The sequence below is a fragment of the Euprymna scolopes genome, chromosome 18 (genome assembly GCF_053919585.1).
Source record: "Euprymna scolopes isolate OS-2025 chromosome 18, ASM5391958v1, whole genome shotgun sequence".
Classification (NCBI taxonomy): Eukaryota; Metazoa; Mollusca; class Cephalopoda; order Sepiida; family Sepiolidae; genus Euprymna; species Euprymna scolopes.
In genome coordinates, this window is record NC_136499.1 from 127,386,468 (window position 1) to 127,396,001 (window position 9,534).

Below are 9,534 nucleotides of genomic sequence, written 5' to 3' on the forward strand. Positions count from 1 at the left end.
ATAAAAAAACAAAAAACAAAATATCATTACATTATCAGATTTGGTAAATAAATATTGAAATTGTAATAGTTAAAATTATGGCACGTCTTCGCTTACGGCCATATCACATTGAAAACACCGGTTCTCGTCCGATCCCCGAAGTTAAGCAACGTAGAGCCTGGTCAGTACTTAGATGGGTGACCGCTTGGGAATACCAGGTGCTGTAAGCATTTCCCCTGAATTTTTGGAAAAACTCATAAAAATGCGTTCGATTTTAATGTAAAATATTAGATAAAAAAACAAAAAACAAAATATCATTACATTATCAGATTTGGTAAATAAATATTGAAATTGTAATAGTTAAAATTATGGCACGTCTTCGCTTACGGCCATATCACGTTGAAAACACCGGTTCTCGTCCGATCCCCGAAGTTAAGCAACGTAGAGCCTGGTCAGTACTTAGATGGGTGACCGCTTGGGAATACCAGGTGCTGTAAGCATTTCCCCTGAATTTTTGGAAAAACTCATAAAAATGCGTTCGATTTTAATGTAAAATATTAGATAAAAAAAACAAAAAACAAAATATCATTACATTATCAGATTTCGTAAATAATTATTAAAATTGTAATAGTTAAAATTATGGCACGTCTTCGCTTACGGCCATATCACGTTGAAAACACCGGTTCTCGTCCGATCCCCGAAGTTAAGCAACGTAAAGCCTGGTCAGTACTTAGATGGGTGACCGCTTGGGAATACCAGGTGCTGTAAGCATTTCCCCTGAATTTTTGGAAAAACTCATAAAAATGCGTTCGATTTTAATGTAAAATATTAGATAAAAAAACAAAAAACAAAATATCATTACATTATCAGATTTGGTAAATAAATATTGAAATTGTAATAGTTAAAATTATGGCACGTCTTAGCTTACGGCCATATCACGTTGAAAACACCGGTTCTCGTCCGATCCCCGAAGTTAAGCAACGTAGAGCCTGGTCAGTACTTAGATGGGTGACCGCTTGGGAATACCAGGTGCTGTAAGCATTTCCCCTGAATTTTTGGAAAAACTCATAAAAATGCGTTCGATTTTAATGTAAAATATTAGGTAAAAAAAACAAATAAAGTATCCTTAAATTATCAGATTTGGTAAATAAATATTGAAATTGTAATAGTTACAATTATGGCACTTCTTCGCTTACGGCCATATTACGTTGAAAACACCGGTTCTCGTCCGATCCCCGAAGTTAAGCAACGTAGAGCCTGGTCAGTACTTAGATGGGTGACCGCTTGGGAATACCAGGTGCTGTAAGCATTTCCCCTGAATTTTTGGAAAAACTCATAAAAATGCGTTCGATTTTAATGTAAAATATTAGATAACAAAAACAAAAAACAAAATATCATTACATTATCAGATTTGGTAAATAAATATTGAAATTGTAATAGTTAAAATTATGGCACGTCTTCGCTTACGGCCATATCACGTTGAAAACACCGGTTCTCGTCCGATCCCCGAAGTTAAGCAACGTAGAGCCTGGTCAGTACTTAGATGGGTGACCGCTTGGGAATACCAGGTGCTGTAAGCATTTCCCCTGAATTTTTGGAAAAACTCATAAAAATGCGTTCGATTTTAATGTAAAATATTAGATAAAAAAACAAAAAACAAAATATCATTACATTATCAGATTTGGTAAATAAATATTGAAATTGTAATAGTTAAAATTATGGCACGTCTTCGCTTACGGCCATATCACGTTGAAAACACCGGTTCTCGTCCGATCCCCGAAGTTAAGCAACGTAGAGCCTGGTCAGTACTTAGATGGGTGACCGCTTGGGAATACCAGGTGCTGTAAGCATTTCCCCTGAATTTTTGGAAAAACTCATAAAAATGCGTTCGATTTTAATGTAAAATATTAGATAAAAAAACAAAAAACAAAATATCATTACATTATCAGATTTGGTAAATAAATATTGAAATTGTAATAGTTAAAATTATGGCACGTCTTCGCTTACGGCCATATCACGTTGAAAACACCGGTTCTCGTCCGATCCCCGAAGTTAAGCAACGTAGAGCCTGGTCAGTACTTAGATGGGTGACCGCTTGGGAATACCAGGTGCTGTAAGCATTTCCCCTGAATTTTTGGAAAAACTCATAAAAATGCGTTCGATTTTAATGTAAAATATTAGATAACAAAAACAAAAAACAAAATATCATTACATTATCAGATTTGGTAAATAAATATTGAAATTGTAATAGTTAAAATTATGGCACGTCTTCGCTTACGGCCATATCACGTTGAAAACACCGGTTCTCGTCCGATCCCCGAAGTTAAGCAACGTAGAGCCTGGTCAGTACTTAGATGGGTGACCGCTTGGGAATACCAGGTGCTGTAAGCATTTCCCCTGAATTTTTGGAAAAACTCATAAAAATGCGTTCGATTTTAATGTAAAATATTAGATAAAAAAACAAAAAACAAAATATCATTACATTATCAGATTTGGTAAATAAATATTGAAATTGTAATAGTTAAAATTATGGCACGTCTTCGCTTACGGCCATATCACGTTGAAAACACCGGTTCTCGTCCGATCCCCGAAGTTAAGCAACGTAGAGAGCCTGGTCAGTACTTAGATGGGTGACCGCTTGGGAATACCAGGTGCTGTAAGCATTTCCCCTGAATTTTTGGAAAAACTCATAAAAATGCGTTCGATTTTAATGTAAAATATTAGATAAAAAAACAAAAAACAAAATATCATTACATTATCAGATTTGGTAAATAAATATTGAAATTGTAATAGTTAAAATTATGGCACGTCTTCGCTTACGGCCATATCACGTTGAAAACACCGGTTCTCGTCCGATCCCCGAAGTTAAGCAACGTAGAGCCTGGTCAGTACTTAGATGGGTGACCGCTTGGGAATACCAGGTGCTGTAAGCATTTCCCCTGAACTTTTGGAAAAACTCATAAAAATGCGTTCGATTTTAATGTAAAATATTAGATAAAAAATCAAAAAACAAAATATCATTACATTATCAGATTTGGTAAATAAATATTGAAATTGTAATAGTTAAAATTATGGCACGTCTTCGCTTACGGCCATATCACGTTGAAAACACCGGTTCTCGTCCGATCCCCGAAGTTAAGCAACGTAGAGCCTGGTCAGTACTTAGATGGGTGACCACTTGGGAATACCAGGTGCTGTAAGCATTTCCCCTGAATTTTTGGAAAAACTCATAAAAATGCGTTCGATTTTAATGTAAAATATTAGATAAAAAAACAAAAAACAAAATATCATTACATTATCAGATTTGGTAAATAAATATTGAAATTGTAATAGTTAAAATTATGGCACGTCTTCGCTTACGGCCATATCACGTTGAAAACACCGGTTCTCGTCCGATCCCCGAAGTTAAGCAACGTAGAGCCTGGTCAGTACTTAGATGGGTGACCGCTTGGGAATACCAGGTGCTGTAAGCATTTCCCCTGAATTTTTGGAAAAACTCATAAAAATGCGTTCGATTTTAATGTAAAATATTAGATAAAAAACAAAAAACAAAATATCATTACATTATAAGATTTGGTAAATAAATATTGAAATTGTAATAGTTAAAATTATGGCACGTCTTAGCTTACGGCAATATCACGTTGAAAACACCGGTTCTCGTCCGATCCCCGAAGTTAAGCAACGTAGAGCCTGGTCAGTACTTAGATGGGTGACCGCTTGGGAATACCAGGTGCTGTAAGCATTTCCCCTGAATTTTTGGAAAACTCATAAAAATGCGTTCGATTTTAATGTAAAATATTAGATAAAAAAACAAAAAACAAAATATCATTACATTATCAGATTTGGTAAATAAATATTGAAATTGTAATAGTTAAAATTATGGCACGTCTTCGCTTACGGCCATATGACGTTGAAAACACCGGTTCTCGTCCGATCCCCGAAGTTAAGCAACGTAGAGCCTGGTCAGTACTTAGATGGGTGACCGCTTGGGAATACCAGGTGCTGTAAGCATTTCCCCTGAATTTTTGGAAAAACTCATAAAAATGCGTTCGATTTTAATGTAAAATATTAGATAAAAAAACAAAAAACAAAATATCATTACATTATCAGATTTGGTAAATAAATATTGAAATTGTAATAGTTAAAATTATGGCACGTCTTCGCTTACGGCCATATCACGTTGAAAACACCGGTTCTCGTCCGATCCCCGAAGTTAAGCAACGTAGAGCCTGGTCAGTACTTAGATGGGTGACCGCTTGGGAATACCAGGTGCTGTAAGCATTTCCCCTGAATTTTTGGAAAAACTCATAAAAATGCGTTCGATTTTAATGTAAAATATTAGATAAAAAAACAAAAAACAAAATATCATTACATTATCAGATTTGGTAAATAAATATTGAAATTGTAATAGTTAAAATTATGGCACGTCTTCGCTTACGGCCATATCACGTTGAAAACACCGGTTCTCGTCCGATCCCCGAAGTTAAGCAACGTAGAGCCTGGTCAGTACTTAGATGGGTGACCGCTTGGGAATACCAGGTGCTGTAAGCATTTCCCCTGAATTTTTGGAAAAACTCATAAAAATGCGTTCGATTTTAATGTAAAATATTAGATAAAAAACACAAAAAACAAAATATCATTACATTATCAGATTTGGTAAATAAATATTGAAATTGTAATAGTTAAAATTATGGCACGTCTTAGCTTACGGCCATATCACGTTGAAAACACCGGTTCTCGTCCGATCCCCGAAGTTAAGCAACGTAGAGCCTGGTCAGTACTTAGATGGGTGACCGCTTGGGAATACCAGGTGCTGTAAGCATTTCCCCTGAATTTTTGGAAAACCCCTCAAAAATGCGTTCGGTTTTAATGTAAAATATTAGATAAAAAAACAAAAAACAAAATATCATTACATTATCAGATTTGGTAAATAAATATTGAAATTGTAATAGTTAAAATTATGGCACGTCTTCGCTTACGGCCATATCACGTTGAAAACACCGGTTCTCGTCCGATCCCCGAAGTTAAGCAACGTAGAGCCTGGTCAGTACTTAGATGGGTGACCGCTTGGGAATACCAGGTGCTGTAAGCATTTCCCCTGAATTTTTGGAAAAACTCATAAAAATGCGTTCGATTTTAATGTAAAATATTAGATAAAAAATCAAAAAACAAAATATCATTACATTATCAGATTTGGTAAATAAATATTGAAATTGTAATAGTTAAAATTATGGCACGTCTTCGCTTACGGCCATATCACGTTGAAAACACCGGTTCTCGTCCGATCCCCGAAGTTAAGCAACGTAGAGCCTGGTCAGTACTTAGATGGGTGACCGCTTGGGAATACCAGGTGCTGTAAGCATTTCCCCTGAATTTTTGGAAAAACTCATAAAAATGCGTTCGATTTTAATGTAAAATATTAGATAAAAAAACAAAAAACAAAATATCATTACATTATCAGATTTGGTAAATAAATATTGAAATTGTAATAGTTAAAATTATGGCACGTCTTCGCTTACGGCCATATCACGTTGAAAACACCGGTTCTCGTCCGATCCCCGAAGTTAAGCAACGTAGAGCCTGGTCAGTACTTAGATGGGTGACCGCTTGGGAATACCAGGTGCTGTAAGCATTTCCCCTGAATTTTTGGAAAAACTCATAAAAATGCGTTCGATTTTAATGTAAAATATTAGATAAAAAAACAAAAAACAAAATATCATTACATTATCAGATTTGGTAAATAAATATTGAAATTGTAATAGTTAAAATTATGGCACGTCTTCGCTTACGGCCATATCACGTTGAAAACACCGGTTCTCGTCCGATCCCCGAAGTTAAGCAACGTAGAGCCTGGTCAGTACTTAGATGGGTGACCGCTTGGGAATACCAGGTGCTGTAAGCATTTCCCCTGAATTTTTGGAAAAACTCATAAAAATGCGTTCGATTTTAATGTAAAATATTAGATAAAAAAACAAAAAACAAAATATCATTACATTATCAGATTTGGTAAATAAATATTGAAATTGTAATAGTTAAAATTATGGCACGTCTTCGCTTACGGCCATATCACGTTGAAAACACCGGTTCTCGTCCGATCCCCGAAGTTAAGCAACGTAGAGCCTGGTCAGTACTTAGATGGGTGACCGCTTGGGAATACCAGGTGCTGTAAGCATTTCCCCTGAATTTTTGGAAAAACTCATAAAAATGCGTTCGATTTTAATGTAAAATATTAGATAAAAAAACAAAAAACAAAATATCATTACATTATCAGATTTGGTAAATAAATATTAAAATTGTAATAGTTAAAATTATGGCACGTCTTCGCTTACGGCCATATCACGTTGAAAACACCGGTTCTCGTCCGATCCCCGAAGTTAAGCAACGTAGAGCCTGGTCAGTACTTAGATGGGTGACCGCTTGGGAATACCAGGTGCTGTAAGCATTTCCCCTGAATTTTTGGAAAAACTCATAAAAATGCGTTCGATTTTAATGTAAAATATTAGATAAAAAAACAAAAAACAAAATATCATTACATTATCAGATTTGGTAAATAAATATTGAAATTGTAATAGTTAAAATTATGGCACGTCTTCGCTTACGGCCATATCACGTTGAAAACACCGGTTCTCGTCCGATCCCCGAAGTTAAGCAACGTAGAGCCTGGTCAGTACTTAGATGGGTGACCGCTTGGGAATACCAGGTGCTGTAAGCATTTCCCCTGAATTTTTGGAAAAACTCATAAAAATGCGTTCGATTTTAATGTAAAATATTAGATAAAAAAACAAAAAACAAAATATCATTACATTATCAGATTTGGTAAATAAATATTGAAATTGTAATAGTTAAAATTATGGCACGTCTTAGCTTACGGCCATATCACGTTGAAAACACCGGTTCTCGTCCGATCCCCGAAGTTAAGCAACGTAGAGCCTGGTCAGTACTTAGATGGGTGACCGCTTGGGAATACCAGGTGCTGTAAGCATTTCCCCTGAATTTTTGGAAAACCCCTAAAAAATGCGTTCGGTTTTAATGTAAAATATTAGATAAAAAAACAAAAAACAAAATATCATTACATTATCAGATTTGGTAAATAAATATTGAAATTGTAATAGTTAAAATTATGGCACGTCTTCGCTTACGGCCATATCACGTTGAAAACACCGGTTCTCGTCCGATCCCCGAAGTTAAGCAACGTAGAGCCTGGTCAGTACTTAGATGGGTGACCGCTTGGGAATACCAGGTGCTGTAAGCATTTCCCCTGAATTTTTGGAAAAACTCATAAAAATGCGTTCGATTTTAATGTAAAATATTAGATAAAAAAACAAAAAACAAAATATCATTACATTATCAGATTTGGTAAATAAATATTGAAATTGTAATAGTTAAAATTATGGCACGTCTTCGCTTACGGCCATATCACGTTGAAAACACCGGTTCTCGTCCGATCCCCGAAGTTAAGCAACGTAGAGCCTGGTCAGTACTTAGATGGGTGACCGCTTGGGAATACCAGGTGCTGTAAGCATTTCCCCTGAATTTTTGGAAAACCCCTCAAAAATGCGTTCGGTTTTAATGTAAAATATTAGATAAAAAAACAAAAAACAAAATATCATTACATTATCAGATTTGGTAAATAAATATTGAAATTGTAATAGTTAAAATTATGGCACGTCTTCGCTTACGGCCATATCACGTTGAAAACACCGGTTCTCGTCCGATCCCCGAAGTTAAGCAACGTAGAGCCTGGTCAGTACTTAGATGGGTGACCGCTTGGGAATACCAGGTGCTGTAAGCATTTCCCCTGAATTTTTGGAAAAACTCATAAAAATGCGTTCGATTTTAATGTAAAATATTAGATAAAAAATCAAAAAACAAAATATCATTACATTATCAGATTTGGTAAATAAATATTGAAATTGTAATAGTTAAAATTATGGCACGTCTTCGCTTACGGCCATATCACGTTGAAAACACCGGTTCTCGTCCGATCCCCGAAGTTAAGCAACGTAGAGCCTGGTCAGTACTTAGATGGGTGACCGCTTGGGAATACCAGGTGCTGTAAGCATTTCCCCTGAATTTTTGGAAAAACTCATAAAAATATGTTCGATTTTAATGTAAAATATTAGATAAAAAATCAAAAAACAAAATATCATTACATTATCAGATTTGGTAAATAAATATTGAAATTGTAATAGTTAAAATTATGGCACGTCTTCGCTTACGGCCATATCACGTTGAAAACACCGGTTCTCGTCCGATCCCCGAAGTTAAGCAACGTTGAGGCTGGTCAGTACTTAGATGGGTGACCGCTTGGGAATACCAGGTGCTGTAAGCATTTCCCCTGAATTTTTGGAAAAACTCATAAAAATGCGTTCGATTTTAATGTAAAATATTAGATAAAAAATCAAAAAACAAAATATCATTACATTATCAGATTTGGTAAATAAATATTGAAATTGTAATAGTTAAAATTATGGCACGTCTTCGCTTACGGCCATATCACGTTGAAAACACCGGTTCTCGTCCGATCCCCGAAGTTAAGCAACGTAGAGCCTGGTCAGTACTTAGATGGGTGACCGCTTGGGAATACCAGGTGCTGTAAGCATTTCCCCTGAATTTTTGGAAAAACTCATAAAAATGCGTTCGATTTTAATGTAAAATATTAGATAAAAAAACAAAAAACAAAATATCATTACATTATCAGATTTGGTAAATAAATATTGAAATTGTAATAGTTAAAATTATGGCACGTCTTTGCTTACGGCCATATCACGTTGAAAACACCGGTTCTCGTCCGATCCCCGAAGTTAAGCAACGTAGAGCCTGGTCAGTACTTAGATGGGTGACCGCTTGGGAATACCAGGTGCTGTAAGCATTTCCCCTGAATTTTTGGAAAAACTCATAAAAATGCGTTCGATTTTAATGTAAAATATTAGATAAAAAAACAAAAAACAAAATATCATTACATTATCAGATTTGGTAAATAAATATTGAAATTGTAATAGTTAAAATTATGGCACGTCTTCGCTTACGGCCATATCACATTGAAAACACCGGTTCTCGTCCGATCCCCGAAGTTAAGCAACGTAGAGCCTGGTCAGTACTTAGATGGGTGACCGCTTGGGAATACCAGGTGCTGTAAGCATTTCCCCTGAATTTTTGGAAAACCCCTAAAAAATGCGTTCGATTTTAATGTAAAATATTAGATAAAAAAACAAAAAACAAAATATCATTACATTATCAGATTTGGTAAATAAATATTGAAATTGTAATAGTTAAAATTATGGCACGTCTTCGCTTACGGCCATATCACGTTGAAAACACCGGTTCTCGTCCGATCCCCGAAGTTAAGCAACGTAGAGCCTGGTCAGTACTTAGATGGGTGACCGCTTGGGAATACCAGGTGCTGTAAGCATTTCCCCTGAATTTTTGGAAAAACTCATAAAAATGCGTTCGATTTTAATGTAAAATATTAGATAAAAAAACAAAAAACAAAATATCATTACATTATCAGATTTGGTAAATAAATATTGAAATTGTAATAGTTAAAATTATGGC

General features: G+C 35.4%; 35 non-coding genes across 35 annotated transcripts; all 35 read left to right on the forward strand.

Annotated features, from left to right (window-relative positions):
• The first annotated feature begins 90 nt into the window (after positions 1-90).
• LOC145300024 (5S ribosomal RNA) lies at positions 91-209 on the forward strand. Its single transcript, XR_013872263.1, has one exon. It is a non-coding gene; the product is annotated as a 5S ribosomal RNA (ribosomal RNA).
• A 151-nt stretch (positions 210-360) lies between these two features.
• On the forward strand, positions 361-479 carry LOC145299399 (5S ribosomal RNA). Its single transcript, XR_013871656.1, has one exon. It is a non-coding gene; the product is annotated as a 5S ribosomal RNA (ribosomal RNA).
• A 152-nt stretch (positions 480-631) lies between these two features.
• Positions 632-750, forward strand: LOC145300277 (5S ribosomal RNA). The gene has a single exon (XR_013872507.1). It is a non-coding gene; the product is annotated as a 5S ribosomal RNA (ribosomal RNA).
• Positions 751-901: 151 nt separating this feature from the next.
• On the forward strand, positions 902-1,020 carry LOC145299411 (5S ribosomal RNA). The gene has a single exon (XR_013871668.1). It is a non-coding gene; the product is annotated as a 5S ribosomal RNA (ribosomal RNA).
• Positions 1,021-1,169: 149 nt separating this feature from the next.
• On the forward strand, positions 1,170-1,288 carry LOC145299771 (5S ribosomal RNA). Its single transcript, XR_013872017.1, has one exon. It is a non-coding gene; the product is annotated as a 5S ribosomal RNA (ribosomal RNA).
• A 152-nt stretch (positions 1,289-1,440) lies between these two features.
• On the forward strand, positions 1,441-1,559 carry LOC145299422 (5S ribosomal RNA). Its single transcript, XR_013871679.1, has one exon. It is a non-coding gene; the product is annotated as a 5S ribosomal RNA (ribosomal RNA).
• Positions 1,560-1,710: 151 nt separating this feature from the next.
• LOC145299433 (5S ribosomal RNA) lies at positions 1,711-1,829 on the forward strand. Its single transcript, XR_013871690.1, has one exon. It is a non-coding gene; the product is annotated as a 5S ribosomal RNA (ribosomal RNA).
• A 151-nt stretch (positions 1,830-1,980) lies between these two features.
• LOC145299445 (5S ribosomal RNA) lies at positions 1,981-2,099 on the forward strand. The gene has a single exon (XR_013871701.1). It is a non-coding gene; the product is annotated as a 5S ribosomal RNA (ribosomal RNA).
• A 152-nt stretch (positions 2,100-2,251) lies between these two features.
• LOC145299456 (5S ribosomal RNA) lies at positions 2,252-2,370 on the forward strand. Its single transcript, XR_013871712.1, has one exon. It is a non-coding gene; the product is annotated as a 5S ribosomal RNA (ribosomal RNA).
• Positions 2,371-2,521: 151 nt separating this feature from the next.
• Positions 2,522-2,642, forward strand: LOC145300703 (5S ribosomal RNA). The gene has a single exon (XR_013872915.1). It is a non-coding gene; the product is annotated as a 5S ribosomal RNA (ribosomal RNA).
• A 151-nt stretch (positions 2,643-2,793) lies between these two features.
• On the forward strand, positions 2,794-2,912 carry LOC145299467 (5S ribosomal RNA). The gene has a single exon (XR_013871723.1). It is a non-coding gene; the product is annotated as a 5S ribosomal RNA (ribosomal RNA).
• Positions 2,913-3,063: 151 nt separating this feature from the next.
• On the forward strand, positions 3,064-3,182 carry LOC145298745 (5S ribosomal RNA). Its single transcript, XR_013871016.1, has one exon. It is a non-coding gene; the product is annotated as a 5S ribosomal RNA (ribosomal RNA).
• A 151-nt stretch (positions 3,183-3,333) lies between these two features.
• On the forward strand, positions 3,334-3,452 carry LOC145299479 (5S ribosomal RNA). The gene has a single exon (XR_013871734.1). It is a non-coding gene; the product is annotated as a 5S ribosomal RNA (ribosomal RNA).
• Positions 3,453-3,602: 150 nt separating this feature from the next.
• On the forward strand, positions 3,603-3,721 carry LOC145299603 (5S ribosomal RNA). The gene has a single exon (XR_013871854.1). It is a non-coding gene; the product is annotated as a 5S ribosomal RNA (ribosomal RNA).
• Positions 3,722-3,871: 150 nt separating this feature from the next.
• LOC145300411 (5S ribosomal RNA) lies at positions 3,872-3,990 on the forward strand. Its single transcript, XR_013872635.1, has one exon. It is a non-coding gene; the product is annotated as a 5S ribosomal RNA (ribosomal RNA).
• Positions 3,991-4,141: 151 nt separating this feature from the next.
• LOC145299490 (5S ribosomal RNA) lies at positions 4,142-4,260 on the forward strand. Its single transcript, XR_013871745.1, has one exon. It is a non-coding gene; the product is annotated as a 5S ribosomal RNA (ribosomal RNA).
• Positions 4,261-4,411: 151 nt separating this feature from the next.
• LOC145299502 (5S ribosomal RNA) lies at positions 4,412-4,530 on the forward strand. The gene has a single exon (XR_013871756.1). It is a non-coding gene; the product is annotated as a 5S ribosomal RNA (ribosomal RNA).
• Positions 4,531-4,682: 152 nt separating this feature from the next.
• Positions 4,683-4,801, forward strand: LOC145299513 (5S ribosomal RNA). Its single transcript, XR_013871767.1, has one exon. It is a non-coding gene; the product is annotated as a 5S ribosomal RNA (ribosomal RNA).
• Positions 4,802-4,952: 151 nt separating this feature from the next.
• Positions 4,953-5,071, forward strand: LOC145299525 (5S ribosomal RNA). Its single transcript, XR_013871779.1, has one exon. It is a non-coding gene; the product is annotated as a 5S ribosomal RNA (ribosomal RNA).
• Positions 5,072-5,222: 151 nt separating this feature from the next.
• Positions 5,223-5,341, forward strand: LOC145299537 (5S ribosomal RNA). Its single transcript, XR_013871790.1, has one exon. It is a non-coding gene; the product is annotated as a 5S ribosomal RNA (ribosomal RNA).
• Positions 5,342-5,492: 151 nt separating this feature from the next.
• LOC145299548 (5S ribosomal RNA) lies at positions 5,493-5,611 on the forward strand. The gene has a single exon (XR_013871801.1). It is a non-coding gene; the product is annotated as a 5S ribosomal RNA (ribosomal RNA).
• A 151-nt stretch (positions 5,612-5,762) lies between these two features.
• On the forward strand, positions 5,763-5,881 carry LOC145299560 (5S ribosomal RNA). Its single transcript, XR_013871812.1, has one exon. It is a non-coding gene; the product is annotated as a 5S ribosomal RNA (ribosomal RNA).
• A 151-nt stretch (positions 5,882-6,032) lies between these two features.
• Positions 6,033-6,151, forward strand: LOC145299571 (5S ribosomal RNA). Its single transcript, XR_013871823.1, has one exon. It is a non-coding gene; the product is annotated as a 5S ribosomal RNA (ribosomal RNA).
• Positions 6,152-6,302: 151 nt separating this feature from the next.
• LOC145299582 (5S ribosomal RNA) lies at positions 6,303-6,421 on the forward strand. Its single transcript, XR_013871834.1, has one exon. It is a non-coding gene; the product is annotated as a 5S ribosomal RNA (ribosomal RNA).
• Positions 6,422-6,572: 151 nt separating this feature from the next.
• Positions 6,573-6,691, forward strand: LOC145299593 (5S ribosomal RNA). Its single transcript, XR_013871845.1, has one exon. It is a non-coding gene; the product is annotated as a 5S ribosomal RNA (ribosomal RNA).
• Positions 6,692-6,842: 151 nt separating this feature from the next.
• Positions 6,843-6,961, forward strand: LOC145299605 (5S ribosomal RNA). The gene has a single exon (XR_013871856.1). It is a non-coding gene; the product is annotated as a 5S ribosomal RNA (ribosomal RNA).
• Positions 6,962-7,112: 151 nt separating this feature from the next.
• On the forward strand, positions 7,113-7,231 carry LOC145299616 (5S ribosomal RNA). Its single transcript, XR_013871867.1, has one exon. It is a non-coding gene; the product is annotated as a 5S ribosomal RNA (ribosomal RNA).
• Positions 7,232-7,382: 151 nt separating this feature from the next.
• Positions 7,383-7,501, forward strand: LOC145299627 (5S ribosomal RNA). Its single transcript, XR_013871878.1, has one exon. It is a non-coding gene; the product is annotated as a 5S ribosomal RNA (ribosomal RNA).
• A 151-nt stretch (positions 7,502-7,652) lies between these two features.
• LOC145299639 (5S ribosomal RNA) lies at positions 7,653-7,771 on the forward strand. Its single transcript, XR_013871890.1, has one exon. It is a non-coding gene; the product is annotated as a 5S ribosomal RNA (ribosomal RNA).
• Positions 7,772-7,922: 151 nt separating this feature from the next.
• On the forward strand, positions 7,923-8,041 carry LOC145299651 (5S ribosomal RNA). The gene has a single exon (XR_013871901.1). It is a non-coding gene; the product is annotated as a 5S ribosomal RNA (ribosomal RNA).
• A 151-nt stretch (positions 8,042-8,192) lies between these two features.
• On the forward strand, positions 8,193-8,311 carry LOC145300696 (5S ribosomal RNA). The gene has a single exon (XR_013872909.1). It is a non-coding gene; the product is annotated as a 5S ribosomal RNA (ribosomal RNA).
• Positions 8,312-8,462: 151 nt separating this feature from the next.
• LOC145299662 (5S ribosomal RNA) lies at positions 8,463-8,581 on the forward strand. Its single transcript, XR_013871912.1, has one exon. It is a non-coding gene; the product is annotated as a 5S ribosomal RNA (ribosomal RNA).
• A 151-nt stretch (positions 8,582-8,732) lies between these two features.
• On the forward strand, positions 8,733-8,851 carry LOC145299674 (5S ribosomal RNA). Its single transcript, XR_013871923.1, has one exon. It is a non-coding gene; the product is annotated as a 5S ribosomal RNA (ribosomal RNA).
• Positions 8,852-9,002: 151 nt separating this feature from the next.
• Positions 9,003-9,121, forward strand: LOC145300025 (5S ribosomal RNA). Its single transcript, XR_013872264.1, has one exon. It is a non-coding gene; the product is annotated as a 5S ribosomal RNA (ribosomal RNA).
• Positions 9,122-9,272: 151 nt separating this feature from the next.
• Positions 9,273-9,391, forward strand: LOC145299685 (5S ribosomal RNA). Its single transcript, XR_013871934.1, has one exon. It is a non-coding gene; the product is annotated as a 5S ribosomal RNA (ribosomal RNA).
• The last annotated feature ends 143 nt before the right edge of the window (positions 9,392-9,534 follow it).